Consider the following 15566-nt stretch of genomic DNA (forward strand, 5'->3'; position numbering starts at 1 on the left):
CCAGTTTAAAGTGTCCAAACCCCATATGGTCTAGCGGTTAGGATTCCTGGTTTTCACCCAGGCGGCCCGGGTTCAACTCCCGGTATGGGAAAGGATGCTCCTTTTTGCTTCCCTCCTCAAAAATCCAGCAATCCTGGAGGGCTGGTAGTCTGTTCTCCTGATAACAAGGTGAGAATGAGCAGACATAAATGCTTGCCACCGTCACATCGAAAACCAACAAGTCTGTAACAATCGGGGGTCTTTACTTTTGGTGGGCCAGTGGCGCAATGGATAACGCGTCTGACTACGGATCAGAAGATTCTAGGTTCGACTCCTGGCTGGCTCGCTCTGTGCTTGTTTTTCTCCGGCTTATTTTGTTGTTGTGTTTTTTTTCTCCAAAGTCCAAAAGAAAAGGCAACTCTCTAGGCATTCTTCTATTTTTTCCAAAAAAAGGCACATTCTGCACACCCATTCCGATGTCTAGGGGAGACACGGACATGCTTTGGTATTGCCATTCATCTCACAAAATGCTGGCTGGTGGGCCAGTTGATTCTAGAATGAACAATTTCATCGCTACTCTGTAACCGCTTTACTACTTTGAAGGGTGCAATGCCATGTGGTTTTGATGTCACAGGCTTGCCATTTTGAAGCCTTATCACTAATTGCCACCTGGACATTGAGAATAATTTGTAATCTGCATTAAACTGAACGAGCGAATAATCAGCAATTTTGCGGATTAAAAATTGGTCTCACTTTCATTATTAACCTCACAACATGTCAGTTTTGTACCTTGACAGACCGACGATAGGCAGTTTTTCCTCTAGATAACGGTTGCCATGTGTGTTTTCAGATGCATGACACAAGTATTTTCACCTGGACAAGACCTTAATTACCAGTTCGAGGTATAAATTCAGCAATCACAGGATTCTGGCCAAAAAACTGAACCATGTGTGAGTCAACAAACATGTCCCTTGAATGCATGCAACACTATATATTTCAGTAAACCGTCCCTTCGGATGATTCTTGTATTGCCAAATTATTATCACATTGTTACAGTCACACACCAAAAGCAACAGGCCACTACAAAACCCTGCGCCCACACTGGCCACATTTATGGAAAGTGGCCCACAAGCTTGTGGCCAGTTAAAGCTGGCCAGTTCCCATATGGTCTAGCAGTTAGGATTCCTGGTTTTCTCGTATGCAGCCAGGGGTTGACTCCAGTTTTTCTTCTAGATAAAGGTTGCCGTGTGTTTTCAAATGGATGACACGAGTATTTTCACTTGGACAAGAGCTTAATTACCAGTTTGAGGACTCAATTCTGCAATCACAGGAATCTGCCCAAATACACTGAACCCCCGGGTTGAGTGAAAAAACAGATTCCCTGAATGCATACAACACTATATAATTCAGAAAACCGTCCTTTTGGATAATTCTTGTTTTGCCAAATTATTATCACATTGTTACAGTCACAGAACTAAAGCAACAGGCCACTACAAGGTCCTTCGCCCACGCTGACCACATGTATGGAAAGTGCGCCAGAAGCCCATGGCCAGTTTAAAGTGTCCAAACCCCATATGTTCTAGCGGTTAGGATTCTTGGTTTTCACCCAGGCGGCCCGGGTTCAACTCCCGGTATGGGAATGCATGCTCCTTTTTGCTTCCCTCCTCAAAAATCCAGCGAATCTTCCTGCACCAGAAGTGACTTTTTGGCCAGCAGTAGAGCTACAGAACCCTGACATGTCGAGGTTCTGACTAGCCCTTAGCCCCTTTGATAGCTCAGCTGGTAGAGCGGAGGACTTTAGGTTGGAGAAACAGGGACTTCCAGAATAAGTCAGAAAATATAATAATATAATATAATGTTATACTGTAAAAATAATATATTATACTGAAAAAAATGTGTCAGTAAGCGCTGCGTTATTCATGTATTTTGTTATGAAAATGCACAAAAACACAAATCATGTATTTTTGCAATGAATATTCACGTTTTATCTGTCAATTCATTTCAGCTTTTTTTATCCAGTGACCGCTGGATGCCTTTGTCCATATAAGGTATTTCCTGTAGCGTGCGTCACATAGTGGTCACAAGTTGGTGCTTCTACGAGTCCGTTTTGGACTTAATGCGAGAGAGCGCCCTCCGGTGTCCGGTATGAATGAAACGTACATAACTTGATTGTTTACCCTGGAAAGTTCCCAAATTAAAGTGCGGGGGACGAATTTACGTTCGATTAAATTACGGGGGATAATGATGATTACGCACGCGTGCATCAGCAGCGTCAAAACGGACACATTCCAGGAATTCCATCACTGGTCGGAGCGGGCCGCGAACTCGCGTACCTCTTCGTCTTTTAGGATCTTTACCTCGACTAATGGGCGCCGGCCTTGGCGCAATGGATAACGCGTCGGACTACGGATCAGAAGATTCTAGGTTCGACTCCTGGCTGGCTCGCTCTGTGCTTGTTTTTCTCCGGCTTATTTTGTTGTTGTGTTTTTTTTCTCCAAAGTCCAAAAGAAAAGGCAACTCTCTAGGCATTCTTCTATTTTTTCCAAAAAAAGGCACATTCTGCACACCCATTCCGATGTCTAGGGGAGACACGGACATGCTTTGGTATTGCCATTCGTCTCACAAAATGCAGGCTGGTGTGCCAGTTGATTCTAGAATGAACAATTTCATCGCTACTCTGTAACCGCTTTACTACTTTGAAGGGTGCAATGCCATGTGGTTTTGATGTCACAGGCTTGCCCATATGTTCTAGCTGTTAGGATTCCTGGTTTTCACCCAGGCGGCCCGGGTTCAACTCCCGGTATGGGAATGCATGCTCCTTTTTGCTTCCCTCCTCAAAAATCCAGCAAATCTTCCTGCACCAGAAGTGACTTTTTGGCCAGCAGTAGAGCTACAGAACCCTGATATGCTGAGGTTCTGATCCAGCAAATCTTCCTGCACCAGAAGTGACTTTTTGGCCAGCAGTAGAGCTACAGAACCCTGATATGTCGAGGTTCTGACTAGCCCTTAGCCCCTTCGATAGCTCAGCTGGTAGAGCGGAGGATTGTAGGTTGGAGTGTTGGCCATCCTTATGTCGCTGGTTCAACTCCGGCTCGAAGGAGGTGTTTTTTTCATGTTCCCACCAATGTTTTGGCTTGGAGCTGGCTTTCTCAAAGCTGTCAGCAGAGCTTGAATTCGCAGTCCACAATTAGAAGGCAAAAGAGCTTTCCCTGACCGGGAATCGAACCCGGGCCGCGGCGGTGAGAGCGCCGAATCCTAACCACTAGACCACCAGGGAGGGCTGGTGGGCTGGAGGGCTGGTGGGCTAGTGGGCTGGTGGGCTGGAGGGCTGGTAGTCTGTTCTCCTGATAACAAGGTGAGAATGAGCAGACATCAATGCTTGCCACCGTCACATCGAAAACCAACAAGTCTGTAACAATCGGGGGTCTTTACTATTGGTGGGCCAGTGGCGCTCCATGTCACCTGTAAGTCGTGGTTATTCTTTGTTATGACAGCCAATCACGTTCCCGGCTGCAACCATGAAACTTATGTTTTAGCCAATCAGCGCTCGTATCGCAACCGCGAATTTGCCAATCAGCGCTCGTATCGCAACCGCGAATTTGCCAATCAGCGCCCGTTCCTCATCTGCGATTCTTCGTAGTAAGTAGATCAATTGATAACATTAAAAACTACCGGAGATTTAAGGATCACGGGTGAAGAAGAAGAAGATAACGGTCATCGATTAACTTCTAACCAACATTTGCAATGTAAGTGAGTCTTTTATCAATAAAATTACAATACTGGTGCACAAATATGCATTAATTCATGCTTCAAGAATGCACAGATAATCACGAGTTAATGTAAACTCATGAAGGACTAACTTAAACCATTTATTAATGATTACTACATCAGCAACTAATAAACATTCTATATGATTAATAGATTAAGTAATAAATAAATTGTTACCAGTCAAATGTACTTTAATGTATAAGTTGAGTAATAACATTATATTAACTAATGATTTAAATGTATATGTTAATTACTACAGTGGCCAAAGCTATGCACTTCAACTTCCAGTTGTCAGCTTTAATTAATCTTTAGCTAATGATTTGTAAAGGAAACTGAGGAACTGAGTTATAATATAATATTGTGGTATATTATCTAATTGTCAATGTTTTACTATTTTAAAGGTGAGCTTATTGGAGTGGAATATCTTTACCAGCAAACTGGTAAAGTTCTGCAGGACTACAAGTTGGCCATTGAAGAGTCAGAGACTACTGAGGTTGGTATAGAGGTGGATGAAGGTTATGCTGAACTTGAGGAGTTTCAGGACATCACTGTCCCCACCTTTGACACTGACCGGACACCTGCTGCCTCTTCACAAGCATCAGTGTCTGCAGCATCTGCAGCATCATTTCCAACTCCTCCAGCAACCAGCCCCACGTCATCACTGTTTGTGGTCCCTCCATCATCAGTGTCATCTCCTGTCAGCAGCTCACTGCACGCTGAATCAAATCTAGAACTCTTTCCTGGAGCACATAGCTGTGAGTTTTACTAAAGTATTCATAAAGGTTTCGTATTTGTTATCACACTAACTATAAATTTGTATTTATCACATTGAAAGACATAAATACAAATTTAAAATAAATATTTACCTTTTTAATGTTGCCCCAGTGGACTGATTATCTGCAGAAACGGATCGTCCAACATTGGAAGAGAACACTTCACATGATGTAAGGGTCCAGTTTATTTTTTATGTACATTTACATGTGTGTAAGCATAATCTGGGTTACATTGGATGTGCTTTCATGTGAATATTTGTATTCACTGATGCTATCAAAAGTTCCTAAATTATCTTTCATTTTAGGATTCGGTTGGACCTGATAATATTGAGGGGTATGGAGCCGTGCAGGACTTGGCAGAGTTTTTGGTTAGCCTCAGAGACCACCGTCTGGCTTTGTCGGGAGAAGAGTGCATCAAGATCATCTCCCTATGGCAGGCATTGGGGGAGTATGACAAGAAAAAGACCATTTACCCACCACGTAACCAAACCAACCTAAAACAGGGACGATTCAGAGCCACTAAGAAGATTGTGGCCCCAGGTGTGGAGAGCAGCAAAAGGTATGTTACGTTTAGTAAACACAGGGTCTACACATTTTTTTATATAAAATATATATATATATATATATCTGAAACTGGCTGAAATATCACCTACAACTTGTTTTGTTTAGTAAGGATTTCTAGTTAAATTAGTAAAACCTGACACCTTCATGACTAGCTTATCTTCCTGTAGCCTGTTAAGTTCAAACTTAGCCTGATTACAACATAAATTATTAGTTGTGATTTACGTTTTATTCTGACTATATATATTAGGTTGCTAAGTATGTTACATTGCTATGAACACAGTTCCAACTGTACACTGGAATATTTAATTTAGAAGAAACAAGGCAATCATTTCTTAAATCATTAAAATCATTTTGTATCATGTGGAGTCAAATAATTTGTCTTTTACTGTACTTTAGTAAGTAGCCATGTAATAAGTGGGATAATATGCAGTCATTATTGTGAAAAAAAACCTGACTTGCTGACTAACAACACCCTGTAATTATTCCACAACACAGTAGAGAACTGATTTATTGATATGACATTTCAACATCAATCTAAAAACAAAACAAAGAGAGACAACATAACTATGCGCACATATTATAAATGAACATTTAGACAACACAAAGCAAAACAGACAGCATAGGAAAGGTAAAATAAAAATAAGATCACACAATGAAAACAATCTTACATTAATAATATGTATTCTGTTGTAATTTGCAGGTGTTTTGTTGGGGCTCACAGTCCTGCACAGTGGCCTGACTGCAACCGAGTGGTGGAGGCCATTTTCATAAGGCTCTGTGCTCTCTACCCAAACGCGGTGCACTGTGATGGAGTGAGGGTGTCCCGCTTCACTGTGGTAGCATGTGCTTACAAGCACATCCAAGATAGATATATAATATAAACGGTATGTTTATGTTTTTTTATTATTATTTTGGCTAATATATGAAAAGTCCACTACAGTGGTAAAAACAATTTTTATTTACTTTTTTTTTTTAAGCAAATATGTCATAATTGTACTGCTGTGGTAAATGTTTGTCTTTGTTTACTATTAATTCTTATTATTTTCTAAGTCTGATGTCAAAATTGCACTGCAAATGTTTGTTTTGGTTTGATATTTATTATATTTTTACACTGATATGTACAAATTTTATTATTGTGGTAAACATTTTTGGTGTATACTGTACAAAATTGCATTACTGTTCTAAATGTTTTATTGGCTTTAAAATATATATGCAGATTAAAAGGGTTGTTAATATTTGCCTTCACACTATTTGTATTCTCACAATATTTGTACATGTATATATATTTGCACTGTTGTTATAATTTTATATATTGACTTTATATTTGCAAATAAAAAGGGTTATTAATCTTTGCACTCACAATGTTTTTGTGCCTATTTCTCACTGTAATTGTAGTTGCAAAAAAAACAAACATTTTTTTAAGTATTCCAGTATTACATAACAGTAAACACACACACACAAAGAAACAGGGACTTCCAGAATAAGTCAGAAAATATAATAATATAATATAATGTTATACTGTAAAAATAATATATTATACTGAAAAAAATGTGTCAGTAAGCGCTGCGTTATTCATGTATTTTGTTATGAAAATGCACAAAAACACAAATCATGTATTTTTGCAATGAATATTCACGTTTTATCTGTCAATTCATTTCAGCTTTTTTTATCCAGTGACCGCTGGATGCCTTTGTCCATATAAGGTATTTCCTGTAGCGTGCGTCACATAGTGGTCACAAGTTGGTGCTTCTACGAGTCCGTTTTGGACTTAATGCGAGAGAGCGCCCTCCGGTGTCCGGTATGAATGAAACGTACATAACTTGATTGTTTACCCTGGAAAGTTCCCAAATTAAAGTGCGGGGGACGAATTTACGTTCGATTAAATTACGGGGGATAATGATGATTACGCACGCGTGCATCAGCAGCGTCAAAACGGACACATTCCAGGAATTCCATCACTGGTCGGAGCGGGCCGCGAACTCGCGTACCTCTTCGTCTTTTAGGATCTTTACCTCGACTAATGGGCGCCGGCCTTGGCGCAATGGATAACGCGTCGGACTACGGATCAGAAGATTCTAGGTTCGACTCCTGGCTGGCTCGCTCTGTGCTTGTTTTTCTCCGGCTTATTTTGTTGTTGTGTTTTTTTTCTCCAAAGTCCAAAAGAAAAGGCAACTCTCTAGGCATTCTTCTATTTTTTCCAAAAAAAGGCACATTCTGCACACCCATTCCGATGTCTAGGGGAGACACGGACATGCTTTGGTATTGCCATTCGTCTCACAAAATGCAGGCTGGTGTGCCAGTTGATTCTAGAATGAACAATTTCATCGCTACTCTGTAACCGCTTTACTACTTTGAAGGGTGCAATGCCATGTGGTTTTGATGTCACAGGCTTGCCCATATGTTCTAGCTGTTAGGATTCCTGGTTTTCACCCAGGCGGCCCGGGTTCAACTCCCGGTATGGGAATGCATGCTCCTTTTTGCTTCCCTCCTCAAAAATCCAGCAAATCTTCCTGCACCAGAAGTGACTTTTTGGCCAGCAGTAGAGCTACAGAACCCTGATATGCTGAGGTTCTGATCCAGCAAATCTTCCTGCACCAGAAGTGACTTTTTGGCCAGCAGTAGAGCTACAGAACCCTGATATGTCGAGGTTCTGACTAGCCCTTAGCCCCTTCGATAGCTCAGCTGGTAGAGCGGAGGATTGTAGGTTGGAGTGTTGGCCATCCTTAGGTCGCTGGTTCAACTCCGGCTCGAAGGAGGTGTTTTTTTCATGTTCCCACCAATGTTTTGGCTTGGAGCTGGCTTTCTCACAGCTGTCAGCAGAGCTTGAATTCGCAGTCCACAATTGGAAGGCAAAAGAGCTTTCCCTGACCGGGAATCGAACCCGGGCCGCGGCGGTGAGAGCGCCGAATCCTAACCACTAGACCACCAGGGAGGGATGGTGGGCTGGAGGGCTCGTGGGCTGCTGGGCTGGTGGGCTGGAGGGCTGGAGGGTTGGTAGTCTGTTCTCCTGATAACAAGGTGAGAATGAGCAGACATCAATGCTTGCCACCGTCACATCGAAAACCAACAAGTCTGTAACAATCGGGGGTCTTTACTTTTGGTGGGCCAGTGGCGCAATGGATAACGCATCTGACTACGGATCAGAAGATTCTAGGTTCGACTCCTGGCTGGCTCGCTCTGTGCTTGTTTTTCTCCGGCTTATTTTGTTGTTGTGTTTTTTTTCTCCAAAGTCCAAAAGAAAAGGCAACTCTCTAGGCATTCTTCTATTTTTTCCAAAAAAAGGCACATTCTGCACACCCATTCCGATGTCTAGGGGAGACACGGACATGCTTTGGTATTGCCATTCGTCTCACAAAATGCAGGCTGGTGGGCCAGTTGATTCTAGAATGAACAATTTCATCGCTACTCTGTAACCGCTTTACTACTTTGAAGGGTGCAATGCCATGTGGTTTTGATGTCACAGGCTTGCCATTTTGAAGCCTTATCACTAATTGCCACCTGGACATTGAGAATAATTTGTAATCTGCATTAAACTGAACGAGCGAATAATCAGCATATTAAAAATTGGTCTCACTTTCATTATTAACCTCACAACATGTCAGTTTTGTACCTTTACAGACCGACGATAGGCAGTTTTTCCTCTAGATAACGGTTGCCATGTGTGTTTTCAGATGCATGACACAAGTATTTTCACCTGGACAAGACCTTAATTACCAGTTCGAGGTATAAATTCAGCAATCACAGGATTCTGGCCAAAAAACTGAACCATGTGTGAGTCAACAAACATGTCCCTTGAATGCATGCAACACTATATATTTCAGTAAACCGTCCCTTCGGATGATTCTTGTATTGCCAAATTATTATCACATTGTTACAGTCACACACCAAAAGCAACAGGCCACTACAAAACCCTGCGCCCACACTGGCCACATTTATGGAAAGTGGCCCACAAGCTTGTGGCCAGTTAAAGCTGGCCAGTTCCCATATGGTCTAGCAGTTAGGATTCCTGGTTTTCTTGTACGCAGCCAGGGGTTGACTCCAGTTTTTCCTCTAGATAAAGGTTGCCGTGTGTGTTTTCAAATGGATGACACGAGTATTTTCACTTGGACAAGAGCTTAATTACCAGTTTGAGGAATCAATTCTGCAATCACAGGAATCTGCCCAAATACACTGAACCCCCGGGTTGAGTGAAAAAACAGATTCCCTGAATGCATACAACACTATATAATTCAGAAAACCGTCCTTTTGGATAATTCTTGTTTTGCCAAATTATTATCACATTGTTACAGTCACAGAACTAAAGCAACAGGCCACTACAAGGTCCTGCGCCCACGCTGACCACATGTATGGAAAGTGCGCCAGAAGCCCATGGCCAGTTTAAAGTGTCCAAATCCCATATGGTCTAGCGGTTAGGATTCCTGGTTTTCACCCAGGTGGCTCGGGTTCAACTCCCGGTATGGGAATGGATGCTCCTTTTTGCTTCCCTCCTCAAAAATCCAGCAAATCTTCCTGCACCAGAAGTGACTTTTTGGCCAGCAGTAGAGCTACAGAACCCTGATATGTCGAGGTTCTGATCCAGCAAGACTTCCTGCACCAGAAGTGACTTTTTGGCCAGCAGTAGAGCTACAGAACCCTGACATGTCGAGGTTCTGACTAGCCCTTAGCCCCTTCGATAGCTCAGCTGGTAGAGCGGAGGACTGTAGGTTGGAGTGTTGGCCATCCTTATGTCGCTGGTTCAACTCCGGCTCGAAGGAGGTGTTTTTTTCATGTTCCCACCAATTTTTTGGTTTGGAGCTGGCTTTCTCACAGCTGTCAGCAGAGCTTGAATTCGCAGTCCACAATTGGAAGGCAAAAGAGCTTTCCCTGACCGGGAATCGAACCCGGGCCGCGGCGGTGAGAGCGCCGAATCCTAACCACTAGACCACCAGGGAGGGATGGTGGGCTGGAGGGCTCGTGGGCTGCTGAGGTGGTGGGCTGGAGGGCTGGAGGGCTGGTAGTCTGTTCTCCTGATAACAAGGTGAGAATGAGCAGACATCAATGCTTGCCACCGTCACATCGAAAACCAACAAGTCTGTAACAATCGGGGGTCTTTACTTTTGGTGGGCCAGTGGCGCAATGGATAACGCATCTGACTACGGATCAGAAGATTCTAGGTTCGACTCCTGGCTGGCTCGCTCTGTGCTTGTTTTTCTCCGGCTTATTTTGTTGTTGTGTTTTTTTTCTCCAAAGTCCAAAAGAAAAGGCAACTCTCTAGGCATTCTTCTATTTTTTCCAAAAAAAGGCACATTCTGCACACCCATTCCGATGTCTAGGGGAGACACGGACATGCTTTGGTATTGCCATTCGTCTCACAAAATGCAGGCTGGTGGGCCAGTTGATTCTAGAATGAACAATTTCATCGCTACTCTGTAACCGCTTTACTACTTTGAAGGGTGCAATGCCATGTGGTTTTGATGTCACAGGCTTGCCATTTTGAAGCCTTATCACTAATTGCCACCTGGACATTGAGAATAATTTGTAATCTGCATTAAACTGAACGAGCGAATAATCAGCATATTAAAAATTGGTCTCACTTTCATTATTAACCTCACAACATGTCAGTTTTGTACCTTGACAGACCGACGATAGGCAGTTTTTCCTCTAGATAACGGTTGCCGTGTGTGTTTTCAGATGCATGACACAAGTATTTTCACCTGGACAAGACCTTAATTACCAGTTCGAGGTATAAATTCAGCAATCACAGGATTCTGGCCAAAAAACTGAACCATGTGTGAGTCAACAAACATGTCCCTTGAATGCATGCAACACTATATATTTCAGTAAACCGTCCCTTCGGATGATTCTTGTATTGGCAAATTATTATCACATTGTTACAGTCACACACCAAAAGCAACAGGCCACTACAAAACCCTGCGCCCACACTGGCCACATTTATGGAAAGTGGCCCACAAGCTTGTGGCCAGTTAAAGCTGGCCAGTTCCCATATGGTCTAGCAGTTAGGATTCCTGGTTTTCTCGTACGCAGCCAGGGGTTGACTCCAGTTTTCCTCTAGATAAAGGTTGCCGTGTGTGTTTTCAAATGGATGACTCGAGTATTTTCACTTGGACAAGAGCTTAATTACCAGTTTGAGGAATCAATTCTGCAATCACAGGAATCTGCCCAAATACACTGAACCCCCGGGTTGAGTGAAAAAACAGATTCCCTGAATGCATACAACACTATATAATTCAGAAAACCGTCCTTTTGGATAATTCTTGTTTTGCCAAATTATTATCACATTGTTACAGTCACAGAACTAAAGCAACAGGCCACTACAAGGTCCTGCGCCCACGCTGACCACATGTATGGAAAGTGCGCCAGAAGCCCATGGCCAGTTTAAAGTGTCCAAATCCCATATGGTCTAGCGGTTAGGATTCCTGGTTTTCACCCAGGCGGCCCGGGTTCAACTCCCGGTATGGGAATGCATGCTCCTTTTTGCTTCCCTCCTCAAAAATCCAGCAAATCTTCCTGCACCAGAAGTGACTTTTTGGCCAACAGTAGAGCTACAGAACCCTGATATGTCGAGGTTCTGATCCAGCAAATCTTCCTGCACCAGAAGTGACTTTTTGGCCAGCAGTAGAGCTACAGAACCCTGATATGTCGAGGTTCTGACTAGCCCTTAGCCCCTTCGATAGCTCAGCTGGTAGAGCGGAGGACTGTAGGTTGGAGTGTTGGCCATCCTTAGGTCGCTGGTTCAACTCCGGCTCGAAGGAGGTGTTTTTTTTCATGTTCCCACCAATTTTTTGGTTTGGAGCTGGCTTTCTCACAGCTGTCAGCAGAGCTTGAATTCGCAGTCCACAATTGGAAGGCAAAAGAGCTTTCCCTGACCGGGAATCGAACCCGGGCCGCGGCGGTGAGAGCGCTGAATCCTAACCACTAGACCACCAGGGAGGGATGGTGGGCTGGTGGGCTGGAGGGCTGGTGGGCTGGTGGGCTGGTAGTATGTTCTCCTGATAACAAGGTGAGAATGAGCAGACATCAATGCTTGCCACCGTCACATCGAAAACCAACAAGTCTGTAACAATCGGGGGTCTCTACTAATGGTGGGCCAGTGGCGCAATGGATAACGCGTCTGACTACGGATCAGAAGATTCTAGGTTCGACTCCTGGCTGGCTCGCTCTGTGCTTGCTTTTCTCCGGCTTATTTTGTTGTTGTGTTTTTTTTCTCCAAAGTCCAAAAGAAAAGGCAACTCTCTAGGCATTCTTCTATTTTTTCCAAAAAAAGGCACATTCTGCACACCCATTCCGATGTCTAGGGGAGACACGGACATGCTTTGGTATTGCCATTCGTCTCACAAAATGCAGGCTGGTGGGCCAGTTGATTCTAGAATGAACAATTTCATCGCTACTCTGTAACCGCTTTACTACTTTGAAGGGTGCAATGCCATGTGGTTTTGATGTCACAGGCTTGCCATTTTGAAGCCTTATCACTAATTGCCACCTGGGCATTGAGAATAATTTGTAATCTGCATTAAACTGAACGAGCGAATAATCAGCAATTTTGCGGATTAAAAGTTGGTCTCACTTTCATTATTAACCTCACAACATGTCAGTTTTGTACCTTGACAGACCGACGATAGGCAGTTTTTCCTCTAGATAACGGTTGCCATGTGTGTTTTCAGATGCATGACACAAGTATTTTCACCTGGACAAGACCTTAATTACCAGTTCGAGGTATAAATTCAGCAATCACAGGATTCTGGCCAAAATACTGAACCATGTGTGAGTCAACAAACATGTCCCTTGAATGCATGCAACACTATATATTTCAGTAAACCGTCCCTTCGGATGATTCTTGTATTGCCAAATTATTATCACATTGTTACAGTCACACACCAAAAGCAACAGGCCACTACAAAACCCTGCGCCCACACTGGCCACATTTATGGAAAGTGGCCCACAAGCTTGTGGCCAGTTAAAGCTGGCCAGTTCCCATATGGTCTAGCAGTTAGGATTCCTGGTTTTCTCGTACGCAGCCAGGGGTTGACTCCAGTTTTTCCTCTAGATAAAGGTTGCCGTGTGTGTTTTCAAATGGATGACACGAGTATTTTCACTTGGACAAGAGCTTAATTACCAGTTTGAGGAATCAATTCTGCAATCACAGGAATCTGCCCAAATACACTGAACCCCCGGGTTGAGTGAAAAAACAGATTCCCTGAATGCATACAACACTATATAATTCAGAAAACCGTCCTTTTGGATAATTCTTGTTTTGCCAAATTATTATCACATTGTTACAGTCACAGAACTAAAGCAACAGGCCACTACAAGGTCCTGCGCCCACGCTGACCACATGTATGGAAAGTGCGCCAGAAGCCCATGGCCAGTTTAAAGTGTCCAAATCCCATATGGTCTAGCGGTTAGGATTCCTGGTTTTCACCCAGGCGGCCCGGGTTCAACTCCCGGTATGGGAATGCATGCTCCTTTTTGCTTCCCTCCTCAAAAATCCAGCAAATCTTCCTGCACCAGAAGTGACTTTTTGGCCAACAGTAGAGCTACAGAACCCTGATATGTCGAGGTTCTGATCCAGCAAATCTTCCTGCACCAGAAGTGACTTTTTGGCCAGCAGTAGAGCTACAGAACCCTGATATGTCGAGGTTCTGACAAGCCCTTAGCCCCTTCGATAGCTCAGCTGGTAGAGCGGAGGATCGTAGGTTGGAGTGTTGGCCATCCTTAGGTCGCTGGTTCAACTCCGGCTCGAAGGAGGTGTTTTTTTCATGTTCCCACCAATGTTTTGGCTTGGAGCTGGCTTTCTCACAGCTGTCAGCAGAGCTTGAATTCGCAGTCCACAATTGGAAGGCAAAAGACCTTTCCCTGACCGGGAATCGAACCCGGGCCGCGGCGGTGAGAGCGCCGAATCCTAACCACTAGACCACCAGGGAGGGATGGAGGGCTCGTGGGCTCGTGGGCTGGTGCGCTGGTGGGCTGGTGGGCTGGAGGGCTGGTAGTCTGTTCTCCTGATAACAAGGTGAGAATGAGCAGACATCAATGCTTGCCACCGTCACATCGAAAACCAACAAGTCTGTAACAATCGGGGGTCTTTACTAATGGTGGGCCAGTGGCGCTCCATGTCACCTTTAGGTCGTGGTTATTCTTTGTTATGACAGCCAATCACGTACCCGGCTGCAACCTTGAAACTTATATTTTAGCCAATCAGCGCTCGTATCGCAACCGCGAATTTGCCAATCAGCGCTCGTATCGCAACCGCGAATTTGCCAATCAGCGCTCGTATCGCAACCGCGAATTTGCCAATCAGCGCCCGTTCCTCATCCGCGATTCTTCGTAGTAAGTAGATCAATTGATAACATTAAAAACTACCGGAGATTTAAGGATCACTTTTACTGTCTATGGTGAAGAAGAAGAAGATAACGGTCATCGATTAACTTCTAAACAACATTTGCAATGTAAGTGAGTCTTTTATCAATAAAATTACAATACTGGTGCACAAATATGCATTAATTCATGCTTCAAGAATGCACAGATAATCACGAGTTAATGTAAACTCATGAAGGACTAACTTAAACCATTTATTAATGATTACTACATCAGCAACTAATAAACATTCTATATGATTAATAGATTAAGTAATAAATAAATTGTTACCAGTCAAATGTACTTTAATGTATAAGTTGAGTAATAACATTATATTAACTAATGATTTAAATGTATATGTTAATTACTACAGTGGCCAAAGCTATGCACTTCAACTTCCAGTTGTCAGCTTTAATTAATCTTTAGCTAATGATTTGCAAAGGAAACTGAGGAACTGATTTATAATATAATATTGTGGTATATTATCTAATTGTCAATGTTTTACTATTTTAAAGGTGAGCTTATTGGAGTGGAATATCTTTACCAGCAAACTGGTAAAGTTCTGCAGGACTACAAGTTGGCCATTGAAGAGTCAGAGACTACTGAGGTTGGTATAGAGGTGGATGAAGGTTATGCTGAACTTGAGGAGTTTCAGGACATCACTGTCCCCACCTTTGACACTGAACGGACACCTGCTGCCTCTTCACAAGCATCAGTGTCTGCAGCATCTGCAGCATCATTTCCAACTCCTCCAGCAACCAGCCCCACGTCATCACTGTTTGTGGTCCCTCCATCATCAGTGTCATCTCCTGTCAGCAGCTCACTGCACGCTGAATCAAATCTAGAACTCTTTCCTGGAGCACATAGCTGTGAGTTTTACTAAAGTATTCATAAAGGTTTCGTATTTGTTATCACACTAACTATAAATTTGTATTTATCACATTGAAAGGCATAAATACAAATTTAAAATAAATATTTACCTTTTTAATGTTGCCACAGTGGACCGATTATCTGCAGAAACGGATCGTCCAACATTGGAAGAGAACACTTCACATGATGTAAGGGTCCAGTTTATTTTTTATGTACATTTACATGTGTGTAAGCATAATCTGGGTTACATTGGATGTGCTT

At 43.2% G+C, this 15566-nt stretch overlaps 8 non-coding genes across 8 annotated transcripts; 4 read left to right on the forward strand and 4 right to left on the reverse strand.

Moving 5' to 3' along the window:
* The first annotated feature begins 252 nt into the window (after nucleotides 1-252).
* Nucleotides 253-325, forward strand: trnar-acg (transfer RNA arginine (anticodon ACG)). The gene has a single exon. It is a non-coding gene; the product is annotated as a tRNA-Arg (tRNA).
* Nucleotides 326-3184: 2859 nt separating this feature from the next.
* trnae-cuc (transfer RNA glutamic acid (anticodon CUC)) lies at nucleotides 3185-3256 on the reverse strand. The gene has a single exon. It is a non-coding gene; the product is annotated as a tRNA-Glu (tRNA).
* Nucleotides 3257-7944: 4688 nt separating this feature from the next.
* Nucleotides 7945-8016, reverse strand: trnae-cuc (transfer RNA glutamic acid (anticodon CUC)). The gene has a single exon. It is a non-coding gene; the product is annotated as a tRNA-Glu (tRNA).
* Nucleotides 8017-9943: 1927 nt separating this feature from the next.
* trnae-cuc (transfer RNA glutamic acid (anticodon CUC)) lies at nucleotides 9944-10015 on the reverse strand. Its single transcript has one exon. It is a non-coding gene; the product is annotated as a tRNA-Glu (tRNA).
* A 1458-nt stretch (nucleotides 10016-11473) lies between these two features.
* trnae-uuc (transfer RNA glutamic acid (anticodon UUC)) lies at nucleotides 11474-11545 on the forward strand. Its single transcript has one exon. It is a non-coding gene; the product is annotated as a tRNA-Glu (tRNA).
* Nucleotides 11546-12168: 623 nt separating this feature from the next.
* trnar-acg (transfer RNA arginine (anticodon ACG)) lies at nucleotides 12169-12241 on the forward strand. The gene has a single exon. It is a non-coding gene; the product is annotated as a tRNA-Arg (tRNA).
* Nucleotides 12242-13465: 1224 nt separating this feature from the next.
* Nucleotides 13466-13537, forward strand: trnae-uuc (transfer RNA glutamic acid (anticodon UUC)). The gene has a single exon. It is a non-coding gene; the product is annotated as a tRNA-Glu (tRNA).
* A 396-nt stretch (nucleotides 13538-13933) lies between these two features.
* On the reverse strand, nucleotides 13934-14005 carry trnae-cuc (transfer RNA glutamic acid (anticodon CUC)). The gene has a single exon. It is a non-coding gene; the product is annotated as a tRNA-Glu (tRNA).
* Between the last annotated feature and the right edge of the window lie 1561 nt (nucleotides 14006-15566).

This window comes from Carassius gibelio, chromosome A11 (assembly GCF_023724105.1).
Source record: "Carassius gibelio isolate Cgi1373 ecotype wild population from Czech Republic chromosome A11, carGib1.2-hapl.c, whole genome shotgun sequence".
In the NCBI taxonomy this organism is placed as follows: Eukaryota; Metazoa; Chordata; class Actinopteri; order Cypriniformes; family Cyprinidae; genus Carassius; species Carassius gibelio.